This window comes from Furipterus horrens, unplaced genomic scaffold (assembly GCF_987537825.1).
Source record: "Furipterus horrens unplaced genomic scaffold, mFurHor1.1.pri manual_scaffold_5, whole genome shotgun sequence".
Lineage (NCBI taxonomy): Eukaryota > Metazoa > Chordata > Mammalia > Chiroptera > Furipteridae > Furipterus > Furipterus horrens.
This window is the reverse complement of record NW_028327175.1, coordinates 81350039-81363394: the sequence shown is the minus strand read 5'-3', so window position 1 is coordinate 81363394 and position 13356 is coordinate 81350039.

Genomic DNA, 13356 nt, shown 5'->3' with positions numbered 1-13356 from the left:
AGGAATAACATTCATAGGTGAATAGAGCACCTGACCATGATGTCAGGAAAAAAAAGAGCCTTGCAACCCCACAAAATACCTTCCTTGTCTTCTAATGTCTGAAATACTTTGACTGAAAAAAAAAATACTTTAAATTCGCTATTATACTTGAAAACTGGCAGAGATAAACTATTTATTTAAATAAACATTAAAATATAATTGATTGATTCTATACTGTTGTTCTGATAGTGAGTTTACAGAGAGATGACTGGGAAAGCATAAAACCTAAAGTGATGGGCAATGAGCAAAACTAAGGGCTAGAATAAACGATGTTCTCTTTCAGTCTTTATTTTTAATTATCTTAATTTACATACAGTAAACTGCATGGATCCTAAGTGTTACAGTTGTATGTTTTCACGAATGCAAACATTTGTATGGCCCACACCCCTGTCAAGACCCTGAACATTTCCATCATTCTGCAGTTTCCTCCAGCTCTTTCCATTCAACTTACACAGCCTCCCTGGCCAAAAGCAATCATCATTCTGATTTTTTTTTTCACTACAGATTAGTATTGCCCGTGTTCTTAAAATTATATAATGGAAATAGTCTGTGTTCACTCCCATTTCTGGCATCTTTCATGCAGCACAATGTGTCCATGTATGATAAAAACAGTAGTTGCTTCCTTTCTGTTGCTGAGTAGTATTCCATGAATATGCCACAACCTGTTTCTACAAGACTTGTTGATGGGCATTTGGGGGTTTGCAGCTTTAAGCGACTATGAATAGAGCTGTTATACACATAGTTGTACAAATCTTTTTTTGTGGATATGTATGATCATTTCTATTGGGTAAGTAACTAGGAGTGAATTGCTGAGCTGTAAGGTAAATATGAAGCTTAACATTTTTAGGACTTATCATGAAAGAAAGGGCATTTAAACTCAACCTGGAAGGATGAGATAGAAAAGAAAACAAGGACTACCTAGGCTGTGGGAAGTGAATGAACAAAAGTTGAGGGTAGGGAAGTGGCTGTGAGATTTGGGAAGGTGAATAGTCAGATGTGAATCATAAGGTACATGGAGCGTGTTCTTTCTGGCACACAGCTCCTGGGAGGTTTCCAAAGTCTGTGTTATTGTTTGCAGAGTCTACAGAGTCTGAAATAATTACTGGAACTTCTAAAAGTGTTACTAAGCTTTTCAGAAAATGTCATTGTTTCTGGGAAGTCTAAGAACATAACAAAAATACAATCCTACCTTCTGTTCAAGTGTCTGTTTCCAGTAGGCCTGATTTCCTAGTCCATGTGGGTGTTTGGTATTGGTTCCACCACTGTCATCAGGCATCATTTCCATTGCATCTTAAGAACAGGATCTGGACTAGAACAGGACTTCCCCTGGTGAGACCCAGTCACAACCCCTTTGACAGCACAAGTCAGCTCTCTGCCCCCTTTTTGCACACTCAGGTCTATACCTAAGAGCTGTGATATGTCCAGGGTTGTAGAAAAGATGGGTCAGCCTGCCAGATATAAGTGTACACTGTTCAGTCCATGTTGTCCAAGTCCCCTTTCAGTTTATTACTAACTTCTCTCAATGGGTTGGGATTCTTATATTTACCCTTGATCATTAAAAAGGAAATAAAAGGTTGTTGAATGATTTAATATACTTACTTCGGTTTTTCTACCCCAACACATGGTTCATAATTAAAAAATGATGGCTGAAATTCATAGCTCTACATTATTTCCCTTGATTCTACCAATTATTCTCTAAGAAAATAGATTCACAAACCACAAATTCCCCTAAAATGGGCTCCAAATCTCAAAAATGATGTATGTTATTTGTAAGATTAAATACAATACAATAACACACACACAATTATCCTAGGAGTCTCTAAAATAGTAGACAGTCAACAACTGTCATATACGAAAGAGTTAGATGCTACTCCCATCTCTTCCAAAAGGGTCCTTCATGTCCCTAGAAGTCTATTACTGATGAAGCTAGTCATACACATGATCAGAAGGTCTGGGCTAGCTTATACTGTAGTTACAGGGAAAAAAAATCTCTGTGATATGTAAAAACAGAGCCTCATTTCACACTCAACACTGCTTCCTCACACCAGAGTGTTGGTGAGAGGGATTAGGAGCCTTGAGACCAGGGTTTCTACCACTAGCCACATGTCCTCAGTCAAGACTTTTAACCTCTCTGAACTAAATGATTCTATCTATTGTATAAAATTAAAATATTCTGGCAGATGATCTCTAAGACCTTTTCCAACACTAGAATTCTGTAACAAATAAAGAAAAATCACCAAATTACAAGAATGCTCATAAAACAGGCTCATGTTTACTGAACTGAGCAACAATTTGGCTGCTCTAATTATTTTGGTCATCACCATGATCAATAATGTTCCCAATGGCCCAATCAATTATGCCATTAGCTGTGGGGATCATTAGGGTGACTCACCACCCAGGTAGATTGTTCAGGATCCATTCCAGCCACCATTCTCAGCTGTAGCTAAAGCAGCAAATGTCCAAGTGTCCCTTGAACTTGGAGTCTCTTTTAATCTTTGATCCCCTTTTATTTTTCAAATGGAAATGAATGACAAAGCCACATGAATGAAAGAAAACTGACAATATGGAATCGATATTCAATGTCATCTTGAAAAGCTCCTACCTGACAGACACTGTACTAGGTATAGTGTAAGACTCTGCTTCTGCCCCTTAGACACTGTCTACTATGTAGATCAGCAAAAAAAAAAAAAAAAAAAAAAATTATGCTGCCTTCAGACACCGGCACTCTTGGTTCTCAGCCTTCAGACTTGGACTGAGTTACATACTGACTTTCCTGGTTCTCTTTCAGATGGCAGATAAGTGTGACTTCTTCACCTCCATAATTGTCAGAGCCAATTCCTATAATTTATATATGTATATCTCCCACTGGTTCTGTTTCTCCAGAGAACTCTGACTAATACAACCTGTTAGTTTCTTCTAGACATGCCTCAAATAAGGGTCCTGTTGTTTAACAACTTTGGAGAAAGTTGGGTACCATTTCCTTCTCCCCATCACAATGGACACCAACATAAAGGCTTTGAGGAGACCCACTGCTGAGAAACCTATTCAGCTGTATTTAATGTGACTCTTCACAAATTTATTGTGTACCAGAAACCTTTGAAATCCTCACAGGACTGTTTTATGAAATGCATTTTGGATTACACTTTGTTAGAAGTCACATAATTTTACTATCTATATTACTTATTCATTTTTCTTAAAGCAATAAATTGATAGTTGATGTTTTAATTTGATATAACCTCTGGAACTAGTCCTTCAGTTTTTGAGGAATTAGAACGCAGGTAAATGAATCATGACAAAGAACACAGAATTCTGAGAGAAAATGTTTACAGAAGACCTTTATGTAAGGGACCATTATCCAAAATGTACAAAGAACTCTTAAAACTCAACAATAAGAAAATGAACCCAATTAAAAAATGAACAACATATCTGAACAGACATTTTACCAAAGGTGATTACAATTGATAAATGTGTAAAGAGATGTTCAACATCATATGTCATTAGGGAATTAAAACAACAGGGAGATACCACTACACCGCTATTATGATAGCTAAAATCCAAAACACTAACTACCCTAAATGCCGGTGAGGACATGGAGCAACAGGATCTCTCATTCATTGCTGATGTGAATGCAAATGATACAGACATTTTAGAAGACAGTTTGGTGGTTTCTTACAAAGCTGAACATACTTCTGCCATGTGACTCAGTAATTGTGCTCCTTGGTATTTACCCAAATAAGTTGAAAATGTCAACATAAAAACTTGCACATGGATGTTTATAGCAATTGTATTCATAATTGCAAAACTTGGAAGCAACCAAGATGTCCTTCAGTAGGTGAATGGATAAATAAATTGTGGTACATCCAGACAATGGAATATTATTCAGTGATAAAATAAAATGAGCTTTTAAGCAACATCCTCTGTATAATTTCAACTACATGACATTCTAGAAAAGACAAAACTATGGTGAAAAGATAATCATTGCCAGGGCACTGGGAGAAAGAGAGGAGTAGAAGAGGAAGGCACAGGGGATTTTTTTGGGATATGAAAGTATTCTGTATGATACTGTAGTAGTGGATACGTAATATTATGTGTTTGTCAAAACCCATAGTGTTCATAACACAAGGTGAACCCAGATGTAAACTATGGGCTTTAGTTTATCATAATGTACTAATATTGACTCATCAATGTAAAACGGGTACAGGATGTTAATAATAAATGTGTAGGAAGGAGACAGGTAAATGAGAACTCTGTACTTTCAGCTCAATTTTTCTATAAACTTAAATCTGCTCTAAAAATATCAAAATCTGTCATAAAACACATACAAAATAATTTTTAAAAAGAATGAGAACACCCTAATGTTGAAGACCTGATTATCTACTGGAGAAAACAAGGGGTTGGGGGTGAGGAGTAGAGAGAAGGAGTAGTGGTCTTGGATGTTGAAGACTTCGTTTCAAGGCTTGCCTTATTACGACAGTGGGACCAAAATTTCCACCTCTGACCTCCGCATACTGAGGCTTCAGGCCTGACTCTGCCACTTCCCTGCTGTGCTACCATGGATGAGTCAGAACTTCCCTCCCAGGTAAATCAGGCTAAGCATGCAAAACAAGTAGCAAAATGACACATCACAGGGCATCAAACAATATATAACTATTATCATTAGTCATCTTGGCCAAATCACTTAAATATTTTAAACCTGTTGATTTATAAGAATCGAGGGGGAAAAGTACAGGAAGCATTATGCAAATATTTTTTGTTTCGATGCCAGGCCACCATATAGGTGATGCCTCTGATTGTTGTCCTGATGGTTTGCTTTATAGAATCAGACAGGTCCTTTCCTAACCTTGGGCCTCCTTATCACTAGCTCTTGCAATTTTCACTTTTGTCTTGAGGACTGTTCTTTTCCACAATCAGCTAAATCCTGCCAGTTTGTGAATGACTCTCTGGGAATAAGTTAGGCACTTTAGCAACTATATCAATGAACTCTTTCAGGCCACATGGGTATTCACTAATAAAATATTCCCACAGTGCATTAAAGAGTATCTTTGTAGCTTAGGTCAGTTACTATTATATCTCAATCTTATTCCCACAGAGTAGATGTTTTATATATTTGGAGAATATAACATTATTATATGTCATTGATAATCAGCAACAAGTTAGAAAGGTCCTGTTTTCTACAAATGCATATCCAAGTTCCTTCAAATACTGCATGTTACTTTATTAAAATAAACTGAATTTAAAATAATCAAGTCTGACTATAATCAAAGTTTTCAGTTGTCATTTTTCTTTTTACCACTCAGCATGCTTTCCTCCTAACATTATTAAAACAATAAAATTCCTCAGCCTTTAAAAAATTTTTCATTTACAAAATCATATGCATTTTCTCTGTTGGGATCAGCTCAGTCATTGTATTGAAAACAACTAATTAACTTCCTGTGCCCCTGATTATAAGTAGCATTCAATACTAATCAGTATCATCCACTCTCAAATTTGCAATCTTGTTTCCTCTTCAATGACATGAAAGATTTTATTGAAAGTACATGAGCCTTATCATAGACTTGAGTCATTTATCACCAAGAAGTATGGCTTCTTTAATTAACCAGCCTTAACAAGTATTGGATTTGTCACAGGTAGTAGGTATGTACTTTCATACTGACTTGCCATTACCCAATTAGGCAGAAAAAAAGTAAATATGTTCTTTGATGAATAAAAAATTCGATGGAAATATGTTAAATAACATTTCTCTATCTCATAGATCATATTAGCTCTTTAAATTATTCTGATTGGCATTTAAATATTAACCAAAATATTTAAAGTTAAAGATAAAAGTTCATCAAAATCTATTTAAAATAATCTATTGAGAGGACTGTTTAATGACTATATATCTATTACCTTAAAAATAAAAAATATAGTCTTCAAGAACTAAAATTGTGGTACACATCTATGTCTTTAGCTAAAGCTACTCTTGGCACAGATGGACAAATGTACTTGCCATTTTCTAGAGCACATCATCCAGAAGGAATGAATTGCTGCCCTTTCCTGGACAAACACTATATGGCCTTTTATTTTTTCCCTCTTAGATGCATAATGGTAATCAGGCCAGGGATCTACTTGAACAGAGGAATCCAGTCAGTGGCCTGTTAGGTAGCCCACATAGGAAAGGAATTAGAACTAATAAATTGGCTTTAAAAGAAGTAAGAGAGGGGAGAAGATGGCAGAGGAGTGAGGGGAGGCTGCACTTTCAGGCTCCCGAGACCCGTCTGCAGTTTGGGCTGGTTGCAGACAGAACATCTCAGTGAGCAGCTGGTCAATGGCAGGAGTCGAGCCTTGGCACTGCTGGATTAGAGAAAAACCATCTGGGAGCGACCTGTTTGGTGAGGATAGCGGAAGAAAAAGGGACGAAACGGGATTCCTGACTGGGGCGGCTGCCCGAGCTGCGGCTGGAAGGACATAAAGGCTTTTTGGTGACCACAGGCCTCCCCAGAGGGGAGTCAGGAGGAGAGCAGATCCCTGCCCGCTGGCAGAGACAGGACTCAACCAGGTGGCATTGGCGCTGTAGGACAGGAGGCAGCGTACTGCTGTGCAAGTGAGAACATAATTCTCCTTTATATTTTTCTCTTGTGGACTGCAGAGAGAGGGGGAAAGTTTGGGGGTGGTAAGACATTCTTGAGGAGCGCAGGCACAGAGGTGCACTCCTCCACTCCTCAACCCTCCCCTTGGGGCACGTGGGCGCGCATAGGGAAGTGCCCTCATTCACTGGCCCAGGTGCATGGAGCCGCGAGTCGAGGTGCCCCTCGGACACGACCCAACAAACATAAGATCAGTGACCCAACGGGCACAGGGAGGGCCCACTGAACACGCAGAATACCTTGCGCAGATACCCTGGCCAGCTCCAGTGGGCGCCAGGCTGGAAAGCAGAGCACTTGCTCAGGCTCTGCTTGTGCCCGCCCAGCAGGTGCGGGAGCGGCGGGCAGCTGCAGCACGGGAACAGCAGGCGGCAGCGACTCACAGACGCTCACTTCCACTGTGCACAAGTGTCCGGGGCCCCGCCCTGGGAGGCAAAAGACCAGCTCCCAGAGCGCGGGTCGGCAGGCCCAAGGCAAGCCCTCGGGGCACCCTGCACGTGCAGGGGTACGCACGCACAAAGGCACCTCAGCTGACTCCAGCAGGAGCCAAGGGACTGCACCATGCCAGCCACCGCGAGGGCACACCGCTGCTGCAAGGAACAAGAACCTCTGACCCGCCACATTAGACCAGCTGGGGACACAGAAAAAGAAGACGACACACCAAGGCTGAACTGAGTAAAGACATTCCTTTTTTTTTTTTTTTCCTTCCTTAAAAAAGGGAAAAAAGAAGAGAAGAGAGGAAGGGGGAAAAAAACAAACTATATCACTAATTCATTTCATATAATCTCTCCTTCTCATCCTTCCTCTTTAATCATTGTTTATTTGTTTGTGTGTCTAGTTTAGCCTCCCTTTCACTCTAAATAAATAGAATATAATTACTATATAAATCCAATACTATACAATCCCACTTTCTTACTATATTCTGCATTTTTCCATCCTTTTCTTCTATTGTTATTAACATACAATGTAAATATTACCTACTGTCTTGCATAGTCTCAACTATTAATCTGTCATCCCCTCTCTCGAAAATCATATTTTTCCTCCCTAAAAACAACTCTTATCTATTCTTCATATAGTATAAAAGCTCTAATCTCTCTACATTTATATTAATACTGGCTCGTTGGCTGACGATAGCAGGGTAGAGAGTGGGAGATATTTTTGAGGGTATGGGTCTCCTGCCTGGGCTGTGTGTTTAGGTTTTTAACAGCATCTCCACAAAATAACTCAAGACAAAGTGGATAGAGTGACTCTCAATCAACTAGCCAGAAGGAAGATCCTATCAAAGAGCACCTGAAATATAACCACAAAGCATAAACAAACGACATAAAGGGTAACCCAAGAACATCAGGCTCAGGAGATCAAAGAGACTGCACCACTGAAACCCCCAGATCTCCTATAAAGAATCTCACACCACAAAGGTGGGAAGTCAAAGCAGACAAACTCAAAAAACAAAAACAAACAAGAAGAATTCAACATGGTAAGATGCAGAAATAACCTCTCAGTGAAAAGAAAAGAGGAATCCCCAGAAAGAGAGGTTGAAGAAATAGACATAGCCCAAATGTCAGACACGGAATTCAAAACAACGGTGGTGAAGAAGCTCAATATACTCGACATCCTTAAAAACAACTATGACAACCTCCAAGGAAGTTACCAGCAGCTCCAAGAAAATTACAGAGAACTTGCAGAGAACTACACCAGCATAAAAAAAGACATAGAAACTATCAACAAGAACCAGGAAGAAATGAAGAATGCAATCTCTGAACTGAAAAACACAGTAGAATCAGTCAAAAGCAGACTAAACGAAGCAAAGGATCGGATTAGTGAGTTAGAAGATAATGTAGAGAAAAATTCCCAGACAATACAGCAAAATGAAAAAAGATTAAAAAAGTATGAAGAAGAAATAAGGGAATTACAGGATAGCATAAGGAAAAACAATATCAGAATAATTGGAATTAAAGAGGGATCAGAAGAACAAGGAATAGAAAAACTGATAGGAGAAATAGTGACAGAAAATTTTCCGAACCTGATGAGAGAAAAAGTTATAGAAGTTCAAGAAGCACAGAGAGTTCCAATGAAGAGGAACCCAAAAAAACCCACTCCAAGGCACATCATAAAATGGCAACATTCCAAGACAAAGAGAGAATCCTAAAAGCTGCAAGAGAAAAACAGCAAATAACATACAAGGGAGCTCTGATAAGGCTATCGACCGATTTATCAACAGAAACACTACAAGCCAGAAGGGAATGATCAAAAATATTTCAAGCAATGAAAAACAAAGACCTACAACCAAGAATACTCTACCCAGCAAGGTTCTCATTCAAAATAGAAGGTGAAATAAAGAGTTTCTCAGACAAAGGAAGACTAAAAGAATACATCTCCACCAAACCAGCATTGCAAGAGATGCTAAAGGGAATGTTCTAAGAAAAAAGAAGAAAAAAAAAAAAAAAAAAAAGAGGAGAGGAACAGAGGTACAAAGGGAAATGAATAAACACACATCAATAATAACCTTAAATGTAAATGGATTAAATGCGCCAATTAAAAGACACAGGGTAACGGAATGGATAAGAAAACAGGACCCACATATTTGCTGTCTACAAGAAACACACCTCAAAACAAAAGATTTACATAGCCTGAAAGTAAAGGAATATAAAAAAATATTCCAAGCAAATGGACCAGAAAAAAAAGCTGGGGTAGCAGTCCTCATATCAGGCAAAACGGATTTCAAATCAAGGGCAGTAAAAAAAGACAAAAATGGACATTTCATAATACTTAAAGGAACAATCCATCAAGAAGATATAACATTGATAAACATATATGCACCTAACATAGGAGCACCCAAATACATAAAGCAAATACTAGACAACCACAATAAGGATATTAACAACAACACACTCATAGTAGGGGACTTCAACACACCATTATCAACAATAGACAGATCATCGAAGCAAAGAAACACCAAGGATACACAGGCATTGAACAACACACTAAACCACATGGACTTAAAAGATATATATAGAACTTTCCACCCCAAAGAAGCAAAATACACATTCTTTTCAAATGCACATGGGACATTTTCAAAGATAGACCACATGATAGGACACAAAACAAGCCTCAACAAATTCAAGAAATTTGAAATTATACCAAGCATCTTTTCAGACCACAATGCCTTGAAACTAAAAATCAACCTCAGAGAAAAAAATCAAAGACACACAAACTCATGGAGAATGAATAACATACTATTAAATAATGAATGGGTTAACAATGACATCAAAGAAGAAATCAAGAAATTTCTAGAAACTAATGATAATGAAGAACAACAGCCCAAAACCTATGGGACACAGCAAAAGCAGTCCTAAGAGGGAAGTTCATAGCAATACAGGCATATCTGAAAAGGATAGAAGAATCTCAAATAAAAAATCTAATCCTAAAGCTACAAGAACTAGAACAACAACAACAAACAAAGCCCAGGGCAAAAAGAAGAAAGGAAATCATCAAGGTCAGAGCAGAATTAAATGACATAGAGACTAAACAAATAATCCAAAAGATCAACGAAACTAGGAGCTGGTTCTTCAAAAAAATAAACAAAATTGACAAGCCTCTAGCCAGGCTCATCAAGAAAAAAAGGGAGAAGACCCAAATAAACAAAATAAAAAATGAAAGAGGAGAACTCACTACTGATACCACAGAAATACAAAAGATTGTAAGAAATTACTACAAACAACTGTATGGCAAGAAATTTGACAATCTAGAAGAAATGGACAAATTTCTAGAAACATATAACCATCCAAAACTGAATCAAGAAGAAGTAAAAAGTCTCAACAGACCAATAACAAAGAAGGAAATTGAAACAGTAATCCAAAATCTCCCTGCACACAAAAGCCCTGGACTGGATGGCTTCACAGGTGAATTTTACAAAACATTTAAGGAATAACTAACTCCTACCTTCCTCAAACTATTCCAAAAAATCCAAGAAGAGGGAAAAATCCCAAACTCTTTCTATAAAACCATTATTACCCTAATCCCAAAAACAGGTCAAGACACAACAAAGAAATAAAATTACAGGCCAATATCACTGATGAACATAGATGCTAAAATCCTCAATAAAATATTGGCAAACAGGATCCAGCAATACATCAAAAAGATCATACACCACGATCAAGTGGGATTCATCCCAGGGATGCAAGGAAGGTTTAATATTCACAAATCAATAAATATAATACATCACCTAAACAAAATGAAAGACAAAAATCACATGATCATATCAATAGATGCAGAAAAAGCACTCGATAAAGTACAACACCCATTTATGATGAAAACACTCAGCAAAATGGGAATAGAGGGAGCATACCTTAACATAATTAAGGCTATATATGAGAAGCCTGAAGCCAACATCATACTCAATGGACAAAAACTGAAAGCATTCCCCCTGAAATCAGGACTAGACAAGGCTGTCCACTCTCTCCACTCCTATTCAACATAGTGTTGGAAGTCCTAGCCACAGCAATCAGACAAGAAAAAGAAAAAAAAAGAGGCATCCAAATTGGGAAAGAAGAAGTAAAACTATCATTATATGCAGATGACATGATAGTATACCTAGAAAACCCTATAAACTCCACTAAAAGACTACTCGATATAATAAGTGAATTTGGCACAATAGCAGGGTACAAAATAAATATACAGAAATCTAAGGCATTTCTGTACACCAACAATAAAATATCAGAGACAGAGACAAAAAAGAAAATACCATTTACTATAGCAACAACAAAAATTAAGTACCCAGGAGTAAACTTAACCATAGAGATAAAAGACCTGTACTCTGAAAATTATGCAACATTGAAGAAAGAAATTAAGGAAGATACAAATAAATGGAAGCAAATACCATGTTCTTGGATGGGAAGAATCAACATCATCAAAGTGGCCATACTACCGAAAGCAATTTACAGATTCAATGCAATCCCTATTAAAATACCAATGACATATTTCACTTACCTAGAACAAATACTCCAAAAATTCATATGGAACCAAAAAAGACCCTGAATAGCAAAAGCAATCTTGAGACAGAGGAACACAGCAGGAGGAATCACACCAGATACCAAACAATACTACAAAGCCACTGTGATCAAAACAGTCTGGTACTGGCATAAGAACAGACATATAGATCAGTGGAACAGAATAGAGAGCCCAGAAATAAACCCAGGCCTCTATGGTCAACTAATATTTGATAAAGGAGGAAGGAACACAAAATGGAGTGAGAAGAGTCTCTTTAACAAATAGTGATTGGAGAACTGGACAGGGACTTGCAAAAAAATGAAACTAGACCACCAACTTATACCACACATGAGAATAAACTCAAGATGGATCAAAGACTTAAATGTAAGCCGTGACACCATAAAAGTCCTAGAGGAAAACATAGGCAGGAAAATTTCAGATATCTCACATAACAATATCTTCATGGATACATCTCCTAAGGCAAGAGAAATAAAGGAAAAAATAAACAAATAGGATTACATCAAACTAAAGAGTTTCTGCTCAGCAAAAGAAAACATCAGCAAGATGAAAAGGAAACCAACCATATGGGAAAACATATTTGCCAATGACATCACAGACAGGGGACTGATTTCCAAAATATATAAAGAGCTTATACAACTCAAAACAAGAAAACAAACAACCCAATTAAAAAATGGGCAAAGGAACTGAACAAACACTTCTTCGAAGAGGACACACAGAAGGTCCATAGACACATGAAAAAATGCTCAAAATCACTAGCCATCAGAGAGATGCAAATAAAAACCACAATGAGATACCACATCACACCTGTCAGAATGGCCATCATCAACAAATCAACAAACAACAAGTGCTGGCGAGGATGTGGAGAAATGGGAACCCTACTGCACTGTTGGTGGGAATGCAGACTGGTGCAGCCACTATGGAAAACAGTGTGGAATTACCTCAAAAAAACTAAAAATAGAACTGCCTTTTGAACCAGCAATTCCACTGGTAGGACTATACCCGAAAAATCCTAAAACACTAATTCAAAAGAACTTATGCACTCCTATGTTTATAGCATCTCTGTTTACAATAGCTAAGTGCTGGAAACAGCCTAAATGCCCAACTGTAGATGAATGGATCAAAAAACTGTGGTACATTTACACAATGGAATACTATGTAGCAGAAAGAAAGAAGGAACTCCTGCCATTTGCAACAACATGGATGGAACTAGAGAGAATTATGCTTAGTGAAATAAGCCAGGCAAAGAAAGAAAAATACCGTATGATATCACCTAATACAGGAAACTAAAGAACAACACAAACAAAAGAACTAAATAGAACAAAGAGCAGAATAGCAGTCAATAGGGGGGAGGGGGGAGGGAGAGAAGGGGGATAAGTAAGGGAGGGGTTTAGTCAAAGAACGTGTATAAATGACTCATGGACATGGACAACGGGGAGGGATATGATTGTGGGAGAAGGGGTGGGCTGGGTGGGGGAGAAAAATGGGGGAAAAATGGGACAACTGTAATTGAAAAACCAAAAAATAAAAAATAAAAAATAAAAGAAACTTTATAAATTAAAAAGAAGAGGAAGAAGAAGTAAGTGAATGCAAGAATGGAGAGCCAAAAGTTCTGAAGATCTACAGCGGTTTAGAAAAGTAAAAAAGTCCTATGAGCTCAAGTGGGTAAACAAAGTCATAATAGACT